We start from the raw sequence: 7,500 nt of genomic DNA, 5'->3' as shown, positions 1-7,500 counted from the left end.
TTTTTTAAATAATCGTTTCGAATTTTTTGGTAGCAATAATAATGCTTTTTGGAAGAAAGCCAGAAATTTTGAAGGAAACGGGTTAGTCGATACCATCACCCTCCGTACATAACTGGTACTTTATTTTGTGTATACATTATGTATGCTTTTATAAGGTAACTCCAACTAGTTAAGCCAGAGCATGTCACGTTAAAAATTGAAACTATATATTTAGACTATATTAGGGCATATGAAGACAGCAAGCTGGCAGAAACGTTAGCACGCCGGGTGAAATGCTTAGCGGCATTTCGTCTACCGTTACGTTCGTTCAAATTCCACCGAGGTCAACTTTGCCTTTCATCCTTTCGGGGTCGATTAAATAAGTACCAGTTATGCACTTGGATCGAAATAATTGACTTAATCCGTTTGTCTGTCCTTGTTTGTCCTCTCTGTGTTTAGTACCTTGTGGGTAGTAAAGAAATAGGTATTTCGTCTGCCGCTACGTTCTGAGTGCAAATTCCGTTGAGGTCGACTTTACCTTTCAACCTTTTGGGGCCGATAAATTAAGTACCAGTTGCGTACTGGGTTCGCTCTAATCAATTATCCCCTTCCTCAAAATTTCGGTCTTTGCGCCTAGAGTAGAAAAAGAATATTAGGATATATGTACCATCTCTGCAGCCTATTTCTCATAAAAATGAAAGATTATTATTATTAAAATCTGACTTCTTTTTTTTATTTTCCATTCAGTCATCTCTCTCTCTCTCTCTCTCTCTCTCTCTCTCTCTCCTCTCTCTCTCTCTCTCTCTCTGTCTCTCTCTGTCTCTCTCTCTCTCCTCTCTCTCTGTTTGTATACAAGGCAGGCATTGCACACCTTGTATTTCTGCACGAATCACCACTTTACGATCTGATTCCAAATTCCATCGAAGTCAACTTTCACCTATATATATTTCCTCAATTCCTAAAATGAAAATATAAACTCACTTCAAGCTTAGATGTTTGTTTATAAAACTGTTCTCTCTCTCATATATATATATATATATCTATATATATATATATATATATATATATATATATATATATATATAATATATATATATATATATATACCACTTTAAATAAAGCCCTTGATTCAATAGCACCGTGTACAAACTATACTTGGAATGACCAATTTTAGATACTATTGGATTTTACTCACAAGGTATTGGAATCTTATTATGTATACCATTCTGCCTAAATAATGGTTCTATAAAAGCAAAATCTCTGCATATCTCACATCTATTTTCATTCCTCCACTTCACTCTCTATTTCGTATCTTATCTAGATTAACTATTGCTTAATCATTTTCTCACACCGTCTCCGTTGAAGGGATATAATAAATATCCTGCAAACAGCTATATGACCTTCTATTTATGAATATTCTAAAATCTTTACAGCCTTGGTTTTTTTATCTCATTCTGAATATATATATATATATATATTATATATATATATATAATGTAAAAGCTGACCTTGCTGAGATTTGAAAACAAATCGCAAAGAGCCGGAAAATATATCACGAGGCATTTTTGTCCAATGTTCTAATAATTCAGTTAGCTCACCGCCTTTTTGATTGCAATAATAATGAAATTTTGAATAGCCAATATATAAATATTCTTCTGACTTCTTGTAGTGCCATAATTTTTAGATTCTACGTATTTTCTTTTCTTCCAGATTGCCGAAATTTACCAACATTCAGAAGAAGTTACCAAAGCTCAATTAAATTAGATTTTCCGAAGATTTTCGAAGATTCTCTTCACCATTCGTCATAGGAGAAGGTTTTTATTTTTTATATTTTTGTTTGCATCAATTCTATTCGGTGAGAAGAGGAAACTCAAAATGATGGAGGATGTTGATCAATGATTTGCTGTGTAGTCAAGAAGAGGAGAAAACTTCCTAGAAGAATGGTATAAAGAAGAAAAGGAAGAATTTTCAACAACTGATAGATTCCCAAGTACGAATAATTCATGTGTATTTAAGTCGTAAGTTTTATTTTGGTCTACTTTGAAACGTTTCAGTTGTTTGTTTGTTTTATATTTTTCTTATTTTATCTTGGGGGCGATTCGGTTCAATCTCATTGAGATTCAGTGTTGCGTTGAAGAGTTCAGTGTTATTGATCTGGACATTTTCGTTTTCCTTTCTTAAGACTCTTGAAATGTTAAATCAGTCTTTTCCAAGCTAATGTCCCAAGTCAGTTATATTGCACAAAAGCCTTGTCGTCTGCCAAAACACAGTATCTAAAGTTAGTAGTATCCACATGCTGTCGAGCTTTTCCTCTGACTTTCACTACATACATTGTGCAGCTGCAGGCATAGGCATGTGGGAAGCTTCCATTGCAACTACGCAGTTTCACGTTCAATCTTGCAGCTTGGCACATTGAGCAAGTGTTTTCTACCATAGGCTCCGTTCAACAGTCTTACGAGCAAGATTTGATAAACAGAAACTGTGAGGGAGTCCGTCAGCGGGAGTTTCTGTCCTCGGTTGGTTTCACAACATCACCTAGTTACTGAGTGACTTTAACAGAGTTCATTTTGTTGCAAGCATTCTGAGCAGGTTTAATTCTGAACTCTAATCTTTCCCCTTCTTCAAACGGTTTCGGAAACTTCGAAACCGTTATCGGTGCAGGCTTTACTTATCTGAATGTAACCCATAAAATAAATTTCAAAATGAATTATATCCCTTAAGTTTATATTTAGTTTAACAAGCAGTGTGTGTGTGTGTTGTGTGTGTGGTGTGTGTGAGGAGAGAGAGAGAGAGAGAGAGAGTGAGTGTATGTGTGTAAATAATAATCATAAGTTTAAGCCTATAAACGTCCGCTGTGTATTGACACTCTCGTCACGGTTTCTTCATCTAACGCAGATTATATATATGATTTAGGATTTTATTGACGATATATATATATATATATATAATATATATATATATAATATATATATATATATATATATATGTATCGTATATGTTATATGTTCACATTGAGGAATTAGTCATATTTTATAATATAAAGTATATACTGAAGTTTATGCCGATTTAACTTCTTTAATCTTCCTTTGGTGTACCTCTTCTAATTTACTAAAGGTACGCTAAGGCTTTTGTAATATTATTGTATTACAATAGCTTTGGCGCATAGACTTATATATATATTAATAGAAACTGGATGAAGAATAGAAACTTCGCCGGAAAATGAACTGTTAAAATTATTGTTGTCTCCTTTAAATTGCGTAGGAATGATGAAGTTGAATGTTTAGATATAGTGAAGAGAAATAGGTAAACTTCAGTTATAGATACCATTGGTAATCATACTTTATTGAGATGAAAATGACCAATTTTCGTAAAGGATTCCAACGAACTGACCCCTACACATTCCCGGTATTTTATCGAAGTCTCTTTGTGTGTGTGTGTGTGTGTGTGTGTGTGTGTTTGTAAATTCATAATTATATATGAATCGAAATATGAATGCACCTGACACAGAATAATTGACGTGAGATTTGACTAATATATGGACACGAAACATTGGCTGGGATAATTTTCATTTTGTATTTTACTTTATTTTCAAAATATAATTCTCCTCCTCTTTTATATCTGGTGTCTGAGACAGTCTTCAACGGTCCTTCCTTCTATACTAGCCTAACCCTAAAACTTCATATCAATTAATTTGGATTTATATTTTCTGAAGAATGAAATAATTCATTTTCTACGAATCTTTAGCATTCCAGAAATATTTAATTTCCTGACAGTTACAAAAATCAGACCGCCATCCCACCGCCTCTAATTATTAAAAGAAACAAAAAGCAGCTAATTCAGTTGACTCATAACCACCACCACCACAACCACCACCACTCAACGACCACAACCACCCTACTACATCATATCATTTTCACCAACCGCCTTAATCCACATCTGTAAAATCACAGTGAGTTACATCTTTTAAATGTCATCACATGATCAGCTTTTGGATTTTCTGGAGTGTTATTTCTTCTCTTATTTTAAAACAGCTATTTGCTCTCAGTTGGAGAAATATTCCAGTCTGCGCATTAATACGCCAATGTGTGTGCGTAAATGTATGCGTGCATAAATGTGTGCAAATCTAAGCATGCACTAACGTCTAGTTGTGCTTTCTTAATGTGCAGTCTATTAATATTTCGCTATATTCAAATACAAAGATACCTTACAAACAGCCCAGTTGCATGGGTAATTTATGTGTCTATTTCTGCACATCGGTGTTTGTGTGCATAAAACGTTTATTTTCAGCAGGAAATTTTTATTCATAAAAATTAAAATATTAATTGAATAAATCTAGCCTGAGTTTTATTAAATTGCTACAAATACAATGAAATTTTTGAGAAGAAACCGTTTTAAAAGTATAGCTCATTGATGTTGACAAAATTACATTTCTGTAAAAGTTTCTATATATATCCATTTATAGCTGACGATACAGAAGGGTTATTAATATAAAAACATTTAACTTACGAAAATCACATTTTCCTATGAGAGACTTAGAGATTTAGAAAAGTGACAGCAATTGTAGGTCAAGTGTTCTCTCCAGACTGCCAACCTTTCAGAAGTATTAGCACTTACCAAAGCTGATCTACCAGGGACAATGATTCTGATGCAGCTGTAAACCTCCTTAGCCACGAATATTTCACGAGTCACCTTCCAGCTATTCATTTACCAAAAACATTATAAAAATCATTTCCTTCTATTTACATAGATTTCAGATATCAAAGTCATTTATTTTAGAATGATATCAGTTTTATCACCTGCTAATGTTAATACTTTAAGGTCAATTTAATTTCATATCACTCTCTCTCTCTCTCTCTCTCTCTCTCCTCTCTCTCTCTCTTTCTCTTTCTCTCCCTCTTTCTCTCCCGTTCTCTACGTATGTCCTTATATCTCTCTCTTTATATATGTGTGTAAGTGTATGTATAAAAGTGCGTGTATGTATATTCATTATATATGCATCCATGTATATACATATGTGTGTGAGTGCGTGTATCTGTGTATGTGTGTATATGTGTGTGTGTGTGTGTGTGTGTGTGTGTACGTTTACTGTGGACAGTCGAGAATAGAGTACTCAATACCAGTCTACCTCGTGGTGCTCGGAGGTCAGGTCAATTTTGACCGGCAGAGGTCCTTCATATCTTAGATAATGGATCTATTTAATCATGAGATCCAGTATCATCATCTATTCTAATAGGGGCTCTCTTGGAACGGAATAGCAACTACATAGATAGATAGATAGATAGATAGATAGATAGATAGATAGATAGATAGATAGATAGATAGATAGATAGATAGATAGATAGATACATGCATGCATGCATACATACATACATACATACATACATACATACATACATACATACATACATACATACATACATACATACATACATACATACATACATACATATACGTATCAATAATAACGATTCTTGCTTCTTTGCATTTTTACTGTTACTTTACATCTAACTAGATAGTTCTTACTCTATTTTCTGACTTTTTCCCCATTATCCATGAATACTCGAAGCAATGGTGAGGTTTAGATTATTATTATGAGACCTATTTAATATTCTGTTTAAATAAATGGTTAAAAAATTCACTCTACAATTACGTGGTTTCCGGTTCGTGTCCACTGCGCAGCACCTTGTTTTTGTCGTGTGACAAAGCTGTGCGTTGAGCATGGCCTTTTGGATGAATTTTGTTGTCAGAAACTATATAGAAACCTGTCAGTAGGATGATATCTATTTTGAGTAGTAGATATAATCCATCACCTTTTCTGGTCCTCGGGTGCCTTTAATGGCTTCCTCGCTGTACGCATTGAAGAGCAGATCTTTGGTTTTAGGATAACTTCCGTCTTTCCTTTCAGCCATCTTGAACGCTGCAATGGAACCAGAGAACTGACTTTTACCTTTGAATAAAGCATTGCAAAACAAAGGAAGCTTGTTTTATAAAATAACAAGAACAAATATAAACGTTCTTTCCAAGACCAATAAAATGAAATAGAATGAAACTCGGATATAGAGTGGAGGATAAATTTAATAAAAGATAACACTTGAAACAAAAATCGTAATGTTAACGCGAGAAGAACGTTAATTGTGAATACAAATTCAGAGTGATGGGGAAACTTATTACGGAGAGATTAAAGGAGGGTCAGGTAACAAGGTCAGGTAACAGGGTCAAACGACAATGGCAAACAACAGGCTGAAGAAGATATCAATTTTTAACATTAGCAAGAGGCTGCAACTTTTGTTGTGGGGTATAATCGGCATAAGGCGGCGAGCTGGCAGAAATGTTAGCACGCCGGGCGAAATGCTTAGCAGTATTTCGTTTGCGGCTACGTTCTGAGTTCAAATTCCGCCGAGGTCGACTTTGCCTTTCATCCTTTCGGGGTCGATTAAATAAGTACCAGTTACGCACTGGGGTCGATATAATCGACTTAATCTGGGTGTCTGTCCTTGTTTGTCCCCTCTGTGTTTAGCCCCTTGTGGGTAGTAAAGAAATAGATATAATCGGCATAAAATCAGACCCAATATTTTATTTTTTTTAAATAACGTTTTTTAAGCGCCTTGGAATGATGAAGACAAATTTGATCTCAGCAAGATCTAAGCTCAACTTTTGGTACTTCCTTTTTTTTTTTTTTTTGTAGCTGTTTTTCCAAGATGCTTTTCAATCGGAAAGACAATACCTTCTTACGGATAGTTTCCTAAAATTAGATTTGTTATATAACATTCAGTCTCAAACTACTTATTTTCCATAAACTCCAACATGGTCCCTCTAAAGAATTCGATTTTATACAACACTGAATTCCTTTCAATCAATCGTTCATGCTTTGTGAAGCTCCTGAAAGGACTATCAATTCATTGTCATTCCTTTTGACATAAACTTTCCCACAGAGTATTTTACTTCCAGGCAAGTAATGGAATATGGCTTCCTTTATGTTTTTTAATAAACCTGCTCAACGCTTCCATTAGTTTCACTTTCACTTTCATCCAAGATAGCCACTGTTTCTTACATTTCTCTGCGTTGAAATGTTTGAATAAGTTTTCCAAGAATCTAAGTTTAGAAAAATCTATGGATTTATATTTTATCTAATAGTCAGTAATGCTTTATCTTATTTCTGATTACCCTATGAGCAACTGTCACATATTTACTGACGCTAAGAAGAGAATTTTTTACTCTAAATCAAGCTGTAAAACAGACGAGCTCTCCGTCAGTCCTCTCGCTGTCAAAGTAAAGTATACACTCTTGCACGCTGCATAACCGGATAATGAATCCGCGTTTGAACTACGGTCTTCCCAAATCTATAGTCTTTCTTTTTATCTTCTTTTACTTGTTTCAGTTATTTGACAGCGGCCATGCTGGTGCACTGCCTTGAAGAATTTTTGGTCGAATGAATCCACCCCAGTACATTCATTTTAAGCCTGGCATTTTCCTTATCGGTTTGATTTGCCAACCTGTTAAGTAGCGAGGACATGAACATGT

The 7,500-nt window shown here is 34.6% G+C and overlaps 1 long non-coding RNA gene across 3 annotated transcripts in view; it reads left to right on the top strand.

Annotated features, from left to right (window-relative positions):
• LOC118762907 overlaps positions 1 to 7,500 on the top strand; it is a 300,764-nt gene that overhangs the window by 231,547 nt on the left and 61,717 nt on the right. For all 3 annotated transcript variants that reach the window (XR_004998657.1, XR_004998658.1, XR_004998659.1), the window contains exon 3: positions 1,690 to 1,997. This is a non-coding gene — a long non-coding RNA (uncharacterized LOC118762907). The remainder of the gene's footprint in view (positions 1 to 1,689; positions 1,998 to 7,500) is intronic.

This window comes from Octopus sinensis, linkage group LG4, assembly GCF_006345805.1.
Source record: "Octopus sinensis linkage group LG4, ASM634580v1, whole genome shotgun sequence".
NCBI lineage: Eukaryota > Metazoa > Mollusca > Cephalopoda > Octopoda > Octopodidae > Octopus > Octopus sinensis.
The sequence above is the reverse complement of the archived record's forward strand: the minus strand, read 5'-3'. Positions and strand labels throughout refer to the sequence as shown.